This window comes from Dromiciops gliroides, chromosome 4, assembly GCF_019393635.1.
Source record: "Dromiciops gliroides isolate mDroGli1 chromosome 4, mDroGli1.pri, whole genome shotgun sequence".
Classification (NCBI taxonomy): Eukaryota; Metazoa; Chordata; class Mammalia; order Microbiotheria; family Microbiotheriidae; genus Dromiciops; species Dromiciops gliroides.
The window spans coordinates 395346337-395363594 of record NC_057864.1 but is presented as its reverse complement, the minus strand read 5'-3'; the positions used below and the strand labels follow the sequence as shown (position 1 = coordinate 395363594).

General features: G+C 41.2%; 1 protein-coding gene across 1 annotated transcript in view; it reads left to right on the top strand.

Annotated features, from left to right (window-relative positions):
- The window catches only part of CNKSR3 (CNKSR family member 3), a 96034-nt gene that overhangs the window by 36577 nt on the left and 42199 nt on the right, over positions 1 to 17258 (top strand). The window lies entirely within an intron of this gene.

The window sequence follows — 17258 nt, the reverse complement described above, 5'->3', positions numbered from 1 at the left end:
CTAACATGTAGTAGAATAGAAAAGTAATCCTGAATGGAAATGTAAGCTTCGGATCTAAATTAATAGTAGCAATGGATCTTTATTTTCTTGTAGGCATCTCTGTTGCAGTCAGTTGCCTGGATATTTATGGTAATAGCAGATAATAGTTGTTCTTTGATATTTTATAGTTTCCTACTGGAAAGGGACTTTGGAGATCATTTAGTTCCCCTACCCCCCCCCCCCCCATGCCAATTTTACAGATAAAGAAACTGAGGCCAAAAAATTATGTAACTCAACTCATATCATTCACTGATTCAGTAATTAGTCAGAGATGAGACTTGAACCCACATCCTCTACCTTCAACTCCAATGATCTATGAAGAGCCCCAAACCTAAGCTCTTTGAAGTGGCCACATTTTTAATATGTAGGATGCAGAGTCCTGGAGTCTTTGACTTCATTAGTTTGGGGAAACTCCCACCACTATTACCTAATCGGCAATTTATAATTTTAGTTACCTGGGGCAAGGTTAAATGATTTCCCCATGGTTATACAGTTAGTATGTATCAGAGGTAGTGCTTGACCTTGAGTCTGACTTACCCTTTGTCTGGTCTTCTCAATCAGTCAGTCAGCATTTATTAAGTATCTGTTATGTGTCAGGCATTGTGCTAAGAGCTGGGGATACAAAAAGAGGCAAAAGACAAACTCTGATCTCAAGGAGCTTACAGTCTAATGGGGGAGACTGTATACAAACAAGGAGATACAAATCAAGGTATATGCAGATGACCAGGAAATAATTAAGAGAGGGAGGGCACTGGAATTAAAAGGGGTTAGGGAAGACTTCCTGTGGAAGGTGGGATTTTAGTTGGTACTTAACAGAAGCCAAAAAGTCAATAGTTGGAGTGAAGGAAAGTGAGCATGTGGGACATCCAGAGAAAATGCTGGGAGCCAAAAATGGAGTGTCTTGTTGGTAGAACAGCCAGGAGACCAGTGTCATTGTGATGTCGCTATACCTCCTACCCCCCACTGCTTTTCACAGATAATTAAGACAATAACAACAAAAACTTTATATAATCCACAAACATGGTCAAAATAGAGAATTAAAAAATACCTAACACTATAAACATCAAAACAATTGACTTTTTAAAAAGGCTTTTTGATATTAGAAGAACTTTCACAATAATATTAAGCAGCTAGGTGTCAACAGTGGATAGAGTGCTGGGCCTGGAGTCAGGAAAACCCGCATTCAAATCTGTAGATATTTCCAAGCTGTGTGACCTTGGGCAAATCACTTAACCATGTTTTGCCTTAGTTTTCTCATTTGTAAAATGAGCTGGAGTTGGAAATGGCAAACTACTGCAATATCTTTGCCAAGAAAACCCCAAATGAGGTCATGTTGAGTGTTGGACATGACTAAAAAACAACCGAACAACAACAAAACCAATAATATTATAGGCACTTAATAATAATTTCTTGTTACTTGGCTTGTTTTTGCATCTCTTGATCACTGAAGTGGTAGAAAATGAAGAACTATCAACCTTACTTGCATATTACCTGAGTTGGTTAGGTCCTAAAACTAGAGAATTAAAACTAACTGCACTTTTTTTCTTTCATTCTACGTCTGTGGGGAAGCATTAAATGAAAAAAAAAAATTATTACTAGATTTATACAATCAAATAATCATGCAAAACAAACCTTAGCCTTTAGACCTACCTGGAGTTCCACCTTTACTCTGTTTATTTTGCTTTAAAGATGAGTTAAGAAGCATTTTTAGATACCCACTATGTGCCAGGTGTTGTGCTAAACATGGAGGAAAGAAGCAAGCATTTATTCAGCTCATATGTGCCAGCTACTCCTGATAAATGCTTTAAATCTTTTAATCAATTCATTTGATCCTTACAACAACCCCCAAGAGGTAGGGGCTATTATCATTCCCATTTTACAGCTGAAGAAACTGAGGCAGACAAAGGTTAACCGACTTACCCAGGATTACACAGCTAGTAAGTGTCTCTAAGGCCAGACTGAAATTCAGGTCTTGACTCCAGGCTTAGTACCCTATCCACCATGTCACATAGCTGCCCTCCTGGACAGCTAGAAATGCAAAGAAAAGCAAAAAGGCCCTTTGTCCTCACTATCAAATATTTTAAGAAATATAGTTGATGTTCATGCGGTGCAAACCACAGGTCCTGTTCTCATTTTACTCAGCATCACCTCATGCATATTCCTCTATTTCCTTGTCTGCTTCATATTTGTGGCATCAGATGTTCCATTATGTTAATATATGTAGGAATATTTTACTTACGGATGTTTCTGTTCAGTGTAGAATGGGAGTTACCTTTGACTGTGTCATGTTATGGATGCGACTTCTTTAAAAGCCCAAGTTCTGACAGACTCGGGATCATTTAAACTGTGTTTGTAATGCTAGGAAGTCGAGCCAGAAGTGTATACAATTACATCACGGAGAATGGTGGGAAAGAATGCCCTCTTGATTTTTTTTTTTGCCATCCCTGATCTAAGTTCCATTGATTATATAACACTTGCTGCATTGTCTGGATTCTTAAAATGGACAGAGCCCTGTCTTCCTCTCTGAAATGCACTGCCCTTGTTTAGAAAAAAAAAATGGGGAATTTATTTGTAGTTGATAAATGAGCTGCCACGAGGGAGATGCTGTAGCCAAGTGGTCTGAGTTGTTGGCCTGGGAGTCAAAATGTTTGAATTTTGCTTTAGCCTGCCAACGATTCGCTTTGTGACCTTTGGGGGACATTATAGGGCCTGTTTTCTCCATCTATAGTGCAACACACCTCAGATGTCATTGTGTGTCTGAATGTTTAAATGTTTTGTACTGGGGGTGCGGGGTGGGGAGGTGTTGCTATAGAAGGTCTTTCAGTTACCACATATTCAAATCAGATACTATTATACGAAAAGAAGGGATTTTACTTTCAACTTGGGGTATGGGAAGGATTTTTTAAAACATACATACTGGGAAAATGATCTTATAATGTGGTCTGCTAAAATAGTCTTAAATTTCCATTGTCTTTTTCATTTGTGGTATTAATTGAAGGACAGATAAATTAGTTTGGAATCCTATTTGTCTGATGCACCAAGAAATGAAAGGAAGGAGTGGGCAATCATGTGACCTCATAGTATATACAGTAGGAGAAATAATGGATATGACAGCTACCTAAGGGCATTCCTTTTTCTCCTCCTTTTCCCTACCTCTTAAAACATCAGGATAGAGTGAACAAAGCTGGAGCCCCGCCAGATCCCAAAGCTATGCTTTATCTCCTACAATTTCCTCTTCATTTCCTTAGTAGACAAAGTTTTGACCTCAGACCCATTTCTGGAAATGCTTTGTGCAGCAGAGCTCCAGTTAATGCATTAGACAGAAAGTTCATGTGATGTAGCTGAAATAAAGTGCTTGGGGGGGGGGCTGACTCAGGGGCTGGCGAGACTGTTTGGTGTCTTTGCTTTCAAATTAAACTGGACTTTTATAAGAATAATTGTTCCATTTTTAATCTATGATGCAATGCCTTTTTTTTTTTTTGGTCATGGTATTCATCTTTCTCCTTTTTTAATATTCTCAATTCAGTCCTAACTCAAATAGCATTTCCTCCCTTTTGTGTTAGGAAGCCTTTAGCTCTGTTGGTACATCAATGGCTATGTGGTGTAGAGTGGAGGTTGAGTGAACATGGGTGGGACTCAGGGAGGTTAAGTTTGAATGCTGCCCTAGATATTCAGGAGATTTGCAACTCTAGGCAAGTTACTTAATCTGCTCTGGGCCTCAGTTTCCTCATCTGTTAAATAAGAGAGCTGGACTCACAGACCAGTGGGGTCCCTTCCATCTCTAAATCTACCATCCCATGATTTGGTAAATTGAAATTTATGTGTTTTATTTAATGCTCCTTGAAACTCTGAAGTCTGAAGGGTTATGCCATCTAACCAGAAAGTCTACTGAAGACTAGCATAGCTAAATTTGAAGAATCACATTATTATTCAAAAGTTGTTCTCTAGGTGATGGATGTTTTTTGTCCACCAGGAATTGATCAACAGTCTCTTAGTGTGGAAGATTTGTTGTTTTTGTTAATGGTTTTGAGGGAGTAACCAAACTGAAATCATAGTGATGAATAACCCTTTCTCTCCAGCGAATATCTTACTTGCCTCACTGTCCTTCACCGTCTCCTTTGTTGGCTCATCTTCCATATCACAACTCCTAACTGTGGTTCGAACCTAACCTTCTATCCTAGATTCCTCTCCCTCTCCTTCTCTACTCTTGTCCCTCTCTCTTCTCTTCTCTTCTCTTCTCTTCTCTTCTCTTCTCTTCTCTTCTCTTCTCTTCTCTTCTCTTCTCTTCTCTTCTCTTCTCTTCTCTTCTCTTCTCTTCTCTTCTCTTCTCTTCTCTTCTCTTCCTCTCTTCCTCACTTCCTCTCTCTCCTCCTTCTCTCTCCCCCTCTCTCCCCCTTTCCCTTTCTCCCCCTTTCCTTTTCCTCTCTCCCTCCCCCAACCTCTCCTCCTTCTCTCTCCCCCTCTCTCCCCCTTTCCCTTTCTCCCCCTTTCCTTTTCCTCTCTCCCTCCCCCAACCCCTCCCTCTCCCTCCTCCTCTCCCTCTTTTTCTTCCCCCTTTCCCCCTTCCCCCTCTCCCTACCCCTCTCCCTAACTGACTGACTGACTCTTGGCACCACATTTCCTTGAATAGGTTTAGCTAACATCTTTTTTTTTTTTTTTTTTGGTGAGGCAGTTGGGGTTAAGTGACTTGCCTAGGGTCACACAGCTAGTAATTGTTAAGTGTCTGAGGCTGGATTTGAACTCAGGTACTCCTGACTCCAGGGCTGGTGCTTTATCCACTGCGACACCTAGCTGCCCCTAGCTAACATCTTTATGTAGATGACTCCCAGATATGTAGACCTCTAGCCCCAACCACTCCCCTGAGCTTTGTCCCATATCACCAGTTGCCTATTGGACATTTCAAACTAGATGTCTTGGGAACATTTCAAACTCCACAGGTTCAAAACTGAAGTGATTATCCCCACCTCCCACCCACCCTCTCAACCTTCCACCCTCCCAGTTGTATCAAAGGCACTACTCGCAGACCAGTTCAGTTGCCATGCCTTACTGTTTTCCCTTTCACAGCATCTCTTGTATCTGACCCATTCCCTTTGTTCATACAGCTACCACCTTAGTTAAGGTACTTTTTGCGATTCTAGTCTATTCCTAGTTAATAATTTTGCTTCGAGTTTCTCAACAATCCATTCTACACACTGCTGCCAAAGCAATGCTAGTTACACTGTATGACTCTCCTATTCCACCAACTTCTACTGCCTCTGGGATCCAATCTGTTTAGCTTTTAAAGCCCAACCCCCCTGGAATCCAGCCTTTCTCTACAACGTCAATGTACCCTCCCCTCCCTCCAGTTTTCTGTGATCCAGCCTGACTGGCCACCTTCTTTGTTCCTCACACACAAAACTCCATCTGCCATCCCTGTGCCTTTGTACTGGCATACATACATACATACATACATACATACATACATACATACATACATACATACATATATCTTTGTCTAAAGATATCTTTATCTATATATATATCTTTATCTAAATATATCTTTATCTCTCTATCTCTCTATCTATCTATCTATCTATCTATTTATCTATAGCTTTATCTAAAATGGGAGGTAGAATTGATAAAACTTGACAGTCAATATAAGATATGAAGGAAAGAGCAAGGAAGATTCTGAGGTCAAAAACCTTTGTGAAGGGTAAGATGAAACTTTATACAAATAAAGTTAAATGAACTTCAGCAGGGATATGTTGGTGTGTATATATTCATGTGGTAGGAGTGGGGGGGAGTCAATGGGAAGGGGAAAGGGAGAGAGAAATGAGTGTTGGATTAAGGGAATTTTAGGAGTTTATCAAGGGAGCTAGCATAAAAGAGAAAATAGGTCTCTGGATAGCCTAGGGATGCATACCCTAAAGGAAGGAAAGATGTGATCCCACAAAGAAATTCAGATAGGAAAAGAATCAGGAAAGAATAGCTTCACTGATGGTGAAAGGAAAGAGTAGGGAGGAGGAGAAGAGATGATAGTATTTCAAACTTCCGAGAAGTCAGAGGGGTTGAGGACAGAGAAAGAAGGTCATTCGACTTGGCAATTAAGAAATCAATGGTTATTTTGCAGAAAGCTGTTTTCAAGAGAGCAGTGGGTTCTGAAGTAGAAGAAATGAATAGTGGGAGGAGAAGAGTGTAGATTTTTTAAAAAAGAAACTTATGAGTCAAAGGGAGGGATGTTACAAGTTTATAGCTTGAGGGGATTGTAGGGCCATGTTAAAGTTGGGTTTTTTAATCTTAATTTTTAAAGAATAGAGAGGTCTGGGCATTGAGTTAGGAGCTTGTAGACAAAGTGAGATTGAAAGTGATTAGACAGGGAATGATTGATGGGGCAAGCTCCTGGAGATAAAAGTGGAAGACGGAAGTTGTTTGGCAAAGTAGAGGACCAACCCTTTTTCAGGGATTGGGGCCAAGGCCAAGATGAGTAATTAAAGGGGTGTGAAATGGGGAGAGGAGGGAGCTAAGTAAAGTAAGAGGGAAACTTGTATCTTGAAAGAGAGGTTTGAAGGTGACATTGCTTTAAAAGAGAGGAATAACGTGATAGTCAATCAGAGAACAGCTGAAGCTTGCGTTAGGGGTAGACCAGCACCCTGTTGTGGTAAATTCAACATGGGGACCAAACCAGGTAAGCATAGGTCATTAAACAGTTGACAAAAGGATTATTTAACAAAGATATGCAACAGAGATACAGTAGACTGAAGCCCTCTCTCATGTGATGTAGTTGAAATAAAGTGCTTGGGGGGGGGGCTGACTCAGGGGCTGGTGAGACTGTTTGGTGTCTTTGCTTTCAAATTAAACTGGACTTTTATAAGAATATAAGAATAATTGTTCCATTTTTAATCTCTACGTGGAAATCTGTCTGGTCAGCAGGGCGATAGCACTCTTGGACTTCAGATAATCACTTAGAGTGGCCACAACTCACATGGATAGCTATAAGTGACCAGGAAGCCACGTATATACATCCAGAGGCCACTGGGAAACAGCATCAAGTGAGGCACAGATTGAGCCTTGCCCCACCCCAGACCAGTCAAATCCTAGATTTGTCATCTTTTCCTAACCCATGTTGGGGGTGAGGGTTACTTTGGTAGATATTGGTCTATCACAGCTGGGTAATATTGGATTTTTAGGGAGAAGACTCAGCCTCCCATGAATCTACCTACTGTGAAACGTGTGTGAAACGTGTGTGAAACGTGGTTGAAGTTCCAAGTTCAAAATTCAAAGAGGATAATTCCCCAGATCTGTTTGCGTGGTGACAATTGAGGAAACCAAGGCAGATAGAGGTTATATATCTTGTCCAGGGTTACAGAGCTAGACAGTGTCTGAGTCTGGCTTTGAACTTGGGTCTTCCTGACCCCGACCTCTATCCACCGAGCCACCCACCTGTTTCTCCAACAGCTGCTCTAATCAGAGAACGGTGCTGAGATGGAAGAGGTCATGGAATGTAAAAGATCATAGGATCATCGATTTAGAGCTGGCTGGAACCTCAGAGGTCATAACGTCCAACTTCCTCACTTTAACAATGAGGAAACTGAAGCTCAGAAAGAAATTACTCGCCCAAGGTCCCGGAGCGAGTCTGAGGCAGGATTTGGATCTAAATCTTCCTGACTCTAAGGCTAGTTTCCTGCCCGCCCTCCCCCCCACTATACTGTGCTTTTTCTCCATGGTAGGGGATATGACATTCACAAATAGTCCATGAGATTTGTACTACAGAAGAGGCAGTGTAGAATACCATAAGACTGAATTGCAGAAAGGTTGCTCATCTGAGGTGGTGGAGGGGGTTTCCTCAAATGGAGTTCTCCTCCTTCTCCTTCTCCTTCTCCTTCTCCTCCTCCTCCTCCTCGTCCTCCTCCTCGTCCTCCTCCTCGTCCTCCTCCTCGTCCTCCTCCTCGTCCTCCTCCTCGTCCTCCTCCTCGTCCTCCTCCTCGTCCTCCTCCTCGTCCTCCTCCTCGTCCTCCTCCTCGTCCTCCTCCTCGTCCTCCTCCTCGTCCTCCTCCTCGTCCTCCTCCTCGTCCTCCTCCTCGTCCTCCTCCTCGTCCTCCTCCTCGTCCTCCTCCTCGTCCTCCTCCTCGTCCTCCTCCTCGTCCTCCTCCTCGTCCTCCTCCTCGTCCTCCTCCTCGTCCTCCTCCTCGTCCTCCTCGTCCTCCTCGTCCTCCTCGTCCTCCTCGTCCTCCTCGTCCTCCTCGTCCTCCTCCTCCTCCTCGTCCTCCTCCTCCTCCTCGTCCTCCTCCTCCTCCTCGTCCTCCTCCTCCTCCTCCTCGTCGTCCTCCTCCTCCTCCTCCTCGTCCTCCTCCTCGTCCTCCTCCTCGTCCTCCTCCTCCTCCTCGTCCTCCTCCTCCTCCTCCTCCTCCTCCTCCTCCTCCTCGTCCTCCTCCTCCTCCTCGTCCTCCTCCTCGTCCTCCTCCTCGTCCTCCTCCTCGTCCTCCTCCTCGTCCTCCTCCTCGTCGTCCTCCTCGTCGTCCTCCTCGTCCTCCTCGTCCTCCTCGTCCTCCTCGTCCTCCTCGTCGTCCTCGTCGTCTTTCTCTTTCTCTTTTTTTTTGTGGGAGGGTTAAATGACTTGCCCAGGGTCACACAGCTAGTGTCAAATGTCTGAGGCTGAATTAGAACTCAGGTCCTCCTGAATATAGGGCCAGTGGTTTATCCACTGTGCCACCTAGGTGCCCCCTAGACCTATTCATTTTCAGGAATATAAAGATGTTTGAGATGATAATTTATTATTAAGTACAAATTTAAAATGCAGGATGGTTTCTGGTAACAGACATGGAAGACATTTTATGATTCCATAGTCATCTTGAAATTGACTAGTCCTTGGTCATGTCTTAATGTTCTTCCATTGACTTTCTTTTCTTTTCTTTTCTTTTTTTGGTGAGGCAATTGGGGTTAAGTGACTTGCCCAGTGTCACACAGCTAGTAAGTGTTAAGTGTCTGAGGTCGGATTTGAACTCAGGTACTCCTGAATCCAGGGCCAGTGCTCTATCCACTGTGCCATCTAGCTGCCCCTTTTCTTTTCTTTTTTCTTTTTTTTTTTTGGCAGGGTAATGAGGGTTAAGTGACTTGCCCAGGGTCACACAGCTAGTGTCTGAGGCTGGATTTGAACTCAGGTCCTCCTGAATCCAGGGCCAGTGCTTTATCCACTGTGCCACCTAGCTGCCCCTTTCCATTGACTTTCTAAAGTAATTGACCAGCCAGTGTAACTTTGCTGAACATCCTTGTTGGTTCAATTTTCCTCTTTATAGTCTGGACAGTAAGAATAGTTGCTAACAACTTGCGTTTAGTTGGATTGTGCTTTGCATATCATAAACTTATCATGTATTTTTGTGGGAAAGATATAGAACACTATCATTAACATTCCAAGTCAGCAAAACTTAAAAGTGTCTGTTTCTGGGGATTTTCTGGTCTTTCAGTTTAGATCAATAGCAAGTATTTAGGGAAAATGTGGGGAAAAGAATGGAAGTGTGGGAGGAAATAGAATCAATCCATTTAGTCCTTTTAAGCTAAAATCAGAAAGATGGTATAGTAGTTACCAGATTTCACATCTCTCTAGGCCACTAACTAATTGAGGGAACTTGGGTAAATTATATAACTTAAAGCTCTCAATTACTTTATTTGTAAAATGGGGATGAAGGAAGAGAAAATAATCTCTAAGGCCCCTTTCATCTCTAACATTCAGTAATTCTAAAAGTATTTAGAACATAATCTTTTAAACTCCCATAGAGGAAGATTCACTTTAGTGTTTTTCTCAAGGTTACCAAGGACCTTCTTAAAATCAAATCTGCATAATCTCCCATTCTGCATACTCTCTCTCTAGTTGGTTTTCATGATATTTTTTTCTTCTTTTTCCATTGCTTCTCCAACCACACCTTGGTTGGCTTTTCTCCTCAACCATTGCTTCCCTAACCTTCCACTCCGATCACTTCAACTAACACCTATACAATACTCCTAAATTTGTACCTTGAGCTCAGACTAGACTCTTTGTAGAGTTTCAAATCCATATCCCTAACTACCAGCTAGACATACCTTCTGAAGTCCTGTTGGTCCCACAAACTCACTGTATTTGAAACCAAAGGACAAAGATGCTAGTGCCAAAACTATCTTTGACCCAAACATGATCTTCTAGGCCCCACTCGGACTATTTCTGCCCATTATCACCAATTCCATTCTTTCCCAATATCTGGGTATGGCTTGAAGACCTGTGAGGGGAAACCCATTACCTCCCGTCAGTTCATTCTAATGGAGCCTAAATCTGCTTCTTTGAAACTTGTTCCTAGCCTTTTGTTTTATTATACCTGCACTAGTCATGTTCCCGCATTAGATTGCAAACTCCTCGAGGGCAGGAACTAGATGTCAGTTAAGATCAATTGAGCATAACACATGCTTTCACTTGCTCCTTCTTATGCCCAGAATGTTCTCCATCCTCATCTCTGCCTCCTCACTTCCCTGGCTCTTTCAAGTTTCAGCGGAAGTCCTGTTTTTTGGAAGAAGCCTTCCCCAGTATTCCTTAACCTCAGTACCTGACCTTTTCCTCTGAGGTTAGCTCCTAGGTTACATTGAATAGAGCCTGTTTTTATATAGTTGTCTGCATGTTTCTCGAGACCAGGGACCATGTTTTGCCTTTCTGTCCTCAGTGCCTGGCTTGTAGCAGGTGTTTAATGAATGCTAGTTGACTCATTGATAAATGGATCTTTTATATATGCTAGGGAGGGGCTTTGGAATGACACCATTCTCATGTAGCTATAGTATTTATAGCAGAATGTGACCCTGGCTGGTCTTGGCCTTCCTCATTTTACAAGTAAAAAACTGGGGTCCCTGAGTAGTTAAGCAACAAGATTATATAACTTTTAAGTATGAGAACTGGGGCTCATTCCTAGGTCCTCTGCTTCCTGAGCCCTGTGGTCTTTTTTGCTTTTTGAAGTTAAGTCATTGGAAGCTGCAATGATTTCCAGGTTAGTTTTTGCGGTAATAAAGTACAAATGTCATGTTGAAGGCCTCCCCCTCCCTTCCCCATTTACTGTTTAAACAGACAAATCCAATTTGAGAACCTGTTCTTTTTCTGTGTTTCTTTGCAGCAGGCTCTTAAATCAATAATCCTTTCCTGATTATATTTGTACAGTAGGTGGTACTTACCAAGCCAGTATAATCCATTTGTTATTATCTCCATGTTATGGGGGGTGGGGTTGGGTGTGGAGAGAGAGAGAGGGGCAGCGGTGCCTCTGTGTGAAGGAGAGTCTGGAGCAGGATGAGTATAATTCAAAGCCTCTTTCCACCCTCTTCTCCCCTTTCTCCCATTCTTTCAGGGCCATACCTGGCACTAGTATGATGGTTGAAAATAAATGTGAATCAGGAAAACATGAGAGAAGGAAAGCAAGGGAGAACACGCAGCAGGGAGCTTAATTGTAACGTTTTAGCCGCATGTTGAAAGTTTTTAGATCCCCTTTTTTGCATTTTTGCTGTCCTCTCTCCAAAAGTCAACTAACATTAATTAATTGCCTATTGTTTGCCAGACAAGGTGGAGAGTGCCAGAGATACAAAGACAGACAAAAAACAGCCTCTGTTCTCAAGGAGCTCACAGCCTAATGGGAGAAGCAACAGCTATATACAAACTGTATATATTTGGGATAAATTGGAGATAATTTTCGTGAGATTAAAGGAGGACTGGGAAAGACTTCCTGTAGAAGATCAGACTTTATCTGAGACCTGAAAGAAGCCAGGAAGGTCAAGAGGCACAAATATGGGGGGGGGGAAGTGTTCTAAGCCAGTGAAAATGTTCAGATGGGGAGATGGATTGTTCTATGTGAGTAACAGCAAGGAGCAATGTCATGGGAATCAAAAAAGTATGGGGCAAGGGGGAGTAAAGTGTAAGAATATGAGAAAGGTAGGAAGGGGCCAAATTATGAAGGGCCTTAAAAACCAAACAAATTTCCTGTTTGATCCAGGAGGTAACAGGGTACCGTGGAAGTTTATTGAAATAAAAAAAAGTTTATTCAAATAAAAAGGTATTTGAAAGATAAGATTACATTTTTCTAAGAAAAAATTTTAAATCAATCAACAAGCATTTATTAAGCACTTACTGTGTGCCAGGTACTGGGCTACTCTGGTGATATGAAAATAAAGATAAAATTGTGTCTCTGCTTTCAAGGAGAATTCTATTGGTTGGTGGGTTGGGGGTGGGGCACAACATACATGAATGTAGAGAGTAGACAGGAATAAAGAGAATGAGCAAGTAACTTATCCTGGGACTGCTGTGAGTTGGCTTCATGGGAAGGGAAGTTCCTTTGGATTCCTGTATCTCAAAGCTCTTAAGGTCCTATGATTTTTGACCAAAAGAGAGTAGAGGTATAGGTGTAATCACAGATCATTTAATGTCAAACTATGTGTGTAGGTTGGTTTTTAAAATACATTTGGTGGGGGGGCAGCTAGGTGGCACAGTGGATAAAGCACTGGCCCTGGAGTCAGGAGGACCTGAGTTCAAATGTGACCTCAGACACTTAACACTTACTAGCTGTGTGACTCTGGGCAAGTCATTTAACCCCAAATGCCTCACCAAAAAACAAAAAAATAGGTTTTATATTTTCAGTCAACTTAAAAAAAATCTCCGACAAACATCCAGTTTTGTTATTGTCATTCTTTAGCAAAGAACCATATCATTTCCTGATATCTAGCAAGTAGTGGTTAAAGGATGAGTGTACATTCAGGCATTGTTGACATAGAACATTCATTTTTTTGTTAAATAGTATTTTGTTTAAATCCAGCAAAAAGCTTAGTTTTAACCATCTTTGATCATTTGTCTGAGTGGTTTAAGGAAAAAAAACAACAACAAAGCCCCCTGACAAAGTAGTAATTATTATTTTATATCTCTGGAAAGCCTCCTAATTTAAAACTTAGCTCCCAAATAGGTGGCAATGAAATCAAAAGGAGAATTAGAGATCTGGCAGGGTTAGTTTAAAAAAAAAATGAACCTTTTTACTTTCTATGACTTGTGGGGGAAACCCAAAGTATATTTCATCAAATTACAGTCAGACATGAGTTAACTGCTCTCAGAAGGAAAGGAGCACTTGTTATTGGATCAGTTGGGTTAGATGTCCTTGTAATCAGGACTTTTTTGGAGAGCAGTCATGTAGGAAGTCAGAAAGGTGATCCATGGTGTCAGTCAGGTAAGAAAAATCAGGGCTGAAGAGAAAGAGCTAAAAGGAATTGAGGCTTATTCAGTAGGGAATGGGCCAGGCCAATTAAAAGCTATGTATGATGCTTCCTCATTTTAGAGATGAGGAAAATAGGCCCAGAGTAGTGAAATAGGTCCAGAATCACACAGGGAGTTAGTAAAACCAACTGGAAACTGAGGTTGCCTTAATTTAAATCCAGATCTCTATATCCTTTATGGGGGTTGGAGTGGGGCTGCAAGCAATATTCATATCCTACTTGTTCTCTCACTCCTAGCCTCCTCTATCCTACCTCACCTATGTCTCACTCCAATCCTTCTAGCTCCATCCATTGTGCCCTCTGAAATTCCCATTCTATAGTGAATAAGTTTCCCTTCATTTTGAACCACTTCCTTTAAATCTCCTTTTGACTAATTTCATTCAGTGAACTCCGGTTTCCCCCAGTGTGTCCCTGGCCATCCTTACCAGCATTGGTTATACCTTCACCCAAACCCTTCCCTATCCTTACCCTCCCTCTCAGGTTCTGGAGGAGGACTTTGGAATATTCTTTTCTCTCTATCGCCACATTTAAATTTTCCCTTTGCCACGAGGACTCGTCATCCATTTGTTCTTTGAAGAGAATTCTTTTATACTTTTTTGTTCAAATCAAATCAAAGTGGCTTTTGAGTTTTGCAGCTAGGTAAAATTTCCTCAGCTATCTTTTCCTCATTTCTCAATTTATGCTTTTTCCTAGGGGACTTCAAAGTTCATGTTGATGCTTCTTCAAACTCCTTAACACAATCCCCTTAAATCTCATTTCCTACTCTTTCATTCTAGCTCAGCCAACACAGGAATTGTGGATCTCAGTTTTACCCACAGGTATTCCAGTTACTTAGTCAAGAACTTTTACATTCCTCTATCTGACCACAGCCTCCTGTCATTCACTTCCCTCTCTCCCTCACCTCAACGTTATAGTTAAATACTCCAATTCTACACTTTACCAAAAACAAACAAACAAACAAACCAAAACCAAAACCAACCTTTGCTCCCAGATCTGGATAAATTTCACTCCTTTTCAGCTACTTAATGGAACTGGAGGAAGTAAAACAACAACAATAACAACAACAACATGATGACTGGGGACATCATATCATCTAGCTTCACTTGTGACCCCCTACAGGAGCTATTCCAAACCTTCTCAACCATTCCATATTTCCACTTCCTTCATTCCTGGCGCCCCCCCCTCCCCCCTGCCCTTAACCCGAGCACCTCCTCTCTTGTTTTATTGAGAATATTGAGGTCATTTGCCATGAGCTCCCTCTTCATTTCAAAACTCCTTGATATCACCTCCCATTCTCCAGTCCATCTTCTACAATATGTCCAAGTGACTTTTCATAGGTGCACATGTCATTCCCTATTGTCTTGAGGATAAAATCTGAACTCCTTTCTTTAGCTCCTAAAGTTCATTACAGTCTGACCTCAATCTGTCTTTCCAACTTCAATGTACATTACTTTTCCTTCTACACTCTATAATCCACCCAACTGACTTTCTATCTCTCACACATTTCCCTCCATCTCCCGTTGCCATGTCTCTGCAGTGGTGATCCCCCATTCCTGGAATGGATTTCCTCCTCATCGCTACTTCAGAGAAGAATCCTCTTCCTTCAAGATGTAGCTTAAACATCACTGTCTACATTCCTGATTCCATCCTCCCTTTTGGCTTGCCATCTTCCTCCCCAACTGCCTTATATTTACTCCATTTATATTGATTCTGCATCTACTTATTATCTCCCTGGTTAGAATGTAAACTCTTTGAGTGTAGGGATTGTTATTCTTTGTATCACCAGCACTTGTCCACATATTAGGCACTTGATGCTTGATTCATCAAATTGATTATTTATTGATTATTTATCTATTTATTTATTTTTGGTGAGGCAATTGGGGTTAAGTGACTTGCCCAGGGTCACACAGCTAGTAAGTGTTAAGTGTCTGAGACCGGACTTGGAACTCGGGTCATACTGAATCCAGGCTGGTGCTCTATCCACTGTGCCACCTAGCTGCCCCGATTCATCAAATTGAATTTAGAGGTTTCTTCACAGCTCAACTTGGCTTCTTCATGGAGGTCTTTCCTAATTCTTCCCACTTCTCCCACCTCCCATTAGAGCTTACTCTATCTTGAAGTTACTTCTTATAGTTTTGTATATACATTATATTTAATTACATATTAATTACATATGTAGATGATTTAATAACAATGATGATGATAGCTAATATATCTATAGTGCTTACTATATGTGCCAAGCACTTTGAGAATTTTTTACAAATATTATCTCATTTGATCCTCATGTAACAATGGGAGGTAGGTGCTATTTTATAGATGAGAAAACTGAGGCAGATAGATGTTAGGTGGCTTACCCAGGGTCACACAGCTTGTAAGTGTTTGAGGTAAAATTTGAACTCAAGTCTTTCCAACTCCAGGCCCAGCATTTGTAACTACTATGCCACCTAGTTTCTTTGTGTATGTGTATATATATATATATATATATGAATATATGAATGTAAGCTTCTTGAGGGCAAGAATTGTTTCATTTTTGTCTTTGTATCCATCATTTAATATAGGATAGCGGTACCTAAAGATGGGTATTGTTATGATCATTCCATATCTACTCATCTGTTCCATAGATATAAATTTAGACTATAATCTAATAAATGTTGCCATTTTTCTACGATGCTAAGTCAGATTGGATGCCCATTAAATATTTTTGGATGATACCTAAATCCCCTAACAAGTAAAAAATTTCATAGTGGGTTTGGGGAGAGGGAGATTTTAAATTATTTAGCTTTTTATCATTTCTAGGCATAAATGAGTCAATAAACACATCTTTAGTGTCTACTGTATGTCTGGTAGTAGAGATAAAGTGGCGAAAATGATATACCTTCTGTCCCTCAATGAACATATTCTATAGGAAAAGATAGCACGTATCCATATAATTGTATATATGCATAAAACAGATATAGAGACAAGAGGGTACAGGAAGTAGGTGAACATTTTGGGGAGGGCCAGGCTATCTTTCTCTCCAGAGTTTATTGAATGTTCCCTCTACACTGCTGTTTTCACTGGACTAAATTGCCTTTTGTAACGTGTGTGTGTGGGGGGGGGCAATTGGGGTTAAGTGACTTGCCCAGGGTCACACAGCTAGTAATTGTTAAGTATCTGAGGCCGCATATGAATTCGGGTCCTCCTGAATCCAGGGCCGGTATTCTATCCACTATGCCATCTAGTTGCCCCTTTTTGTAACTTGTAAAGCGCAAAATGAAGTTAATTCATTTGGCATTGTACTGGATAGTGCTGATCTTTCTGTAATGTTGTCCATGTCCACCTCAGCCTATCACAGTCATCCATCACCGCTCATTCAAATCCTGCCTATGCTAGAAGGATTATATATTTATAAATCTAGAGATTGTAGACCTTAGAGGTCATTTAGTCCAACCCCGCCCTCATTATACAGATAAAGGAACCCAGGCCTCAAAGAGGTTAAGTGACTTATCCATAGTCAAATAAGGAATAAATAGCAGAGTAGTAATTAGAACTCAGATCCTGTGAATCAAAGTTCAGTGCTTTGAACCCTGGGCCAATACTGCTTCTCCCTCCTCTAAATTGGTGCAGCCAATATCTATACTGCCTATTGATCACCAAGGCAGTTGTGTCTTATGCTTCTATTATTTTGTTCAAGTTGTGAATTCCTAATTATATGATAAGGTCTCTAAAACAGGGAGTTTCTTATACTTCTTTTGTTCAAACTTGCAACATCATAGCTTCTCAATAAATGTTGATTTGGTTTTATTTTGGCTTGAAATGGAATATTTGTTGGGAACTTAAGCATTGTGATGTACAGTAACCACACATGCACACATGTAAAGTAACATGTAAATTATTGTTATGTATGTTACATGTAAAGTATTATATGGTGTGTGAAGTAGAAAAGATATGGAGGAGAAACAAAGAAATAGAGAACAAAAAACTTTGCTGTAAATTAGCAAAAGGGA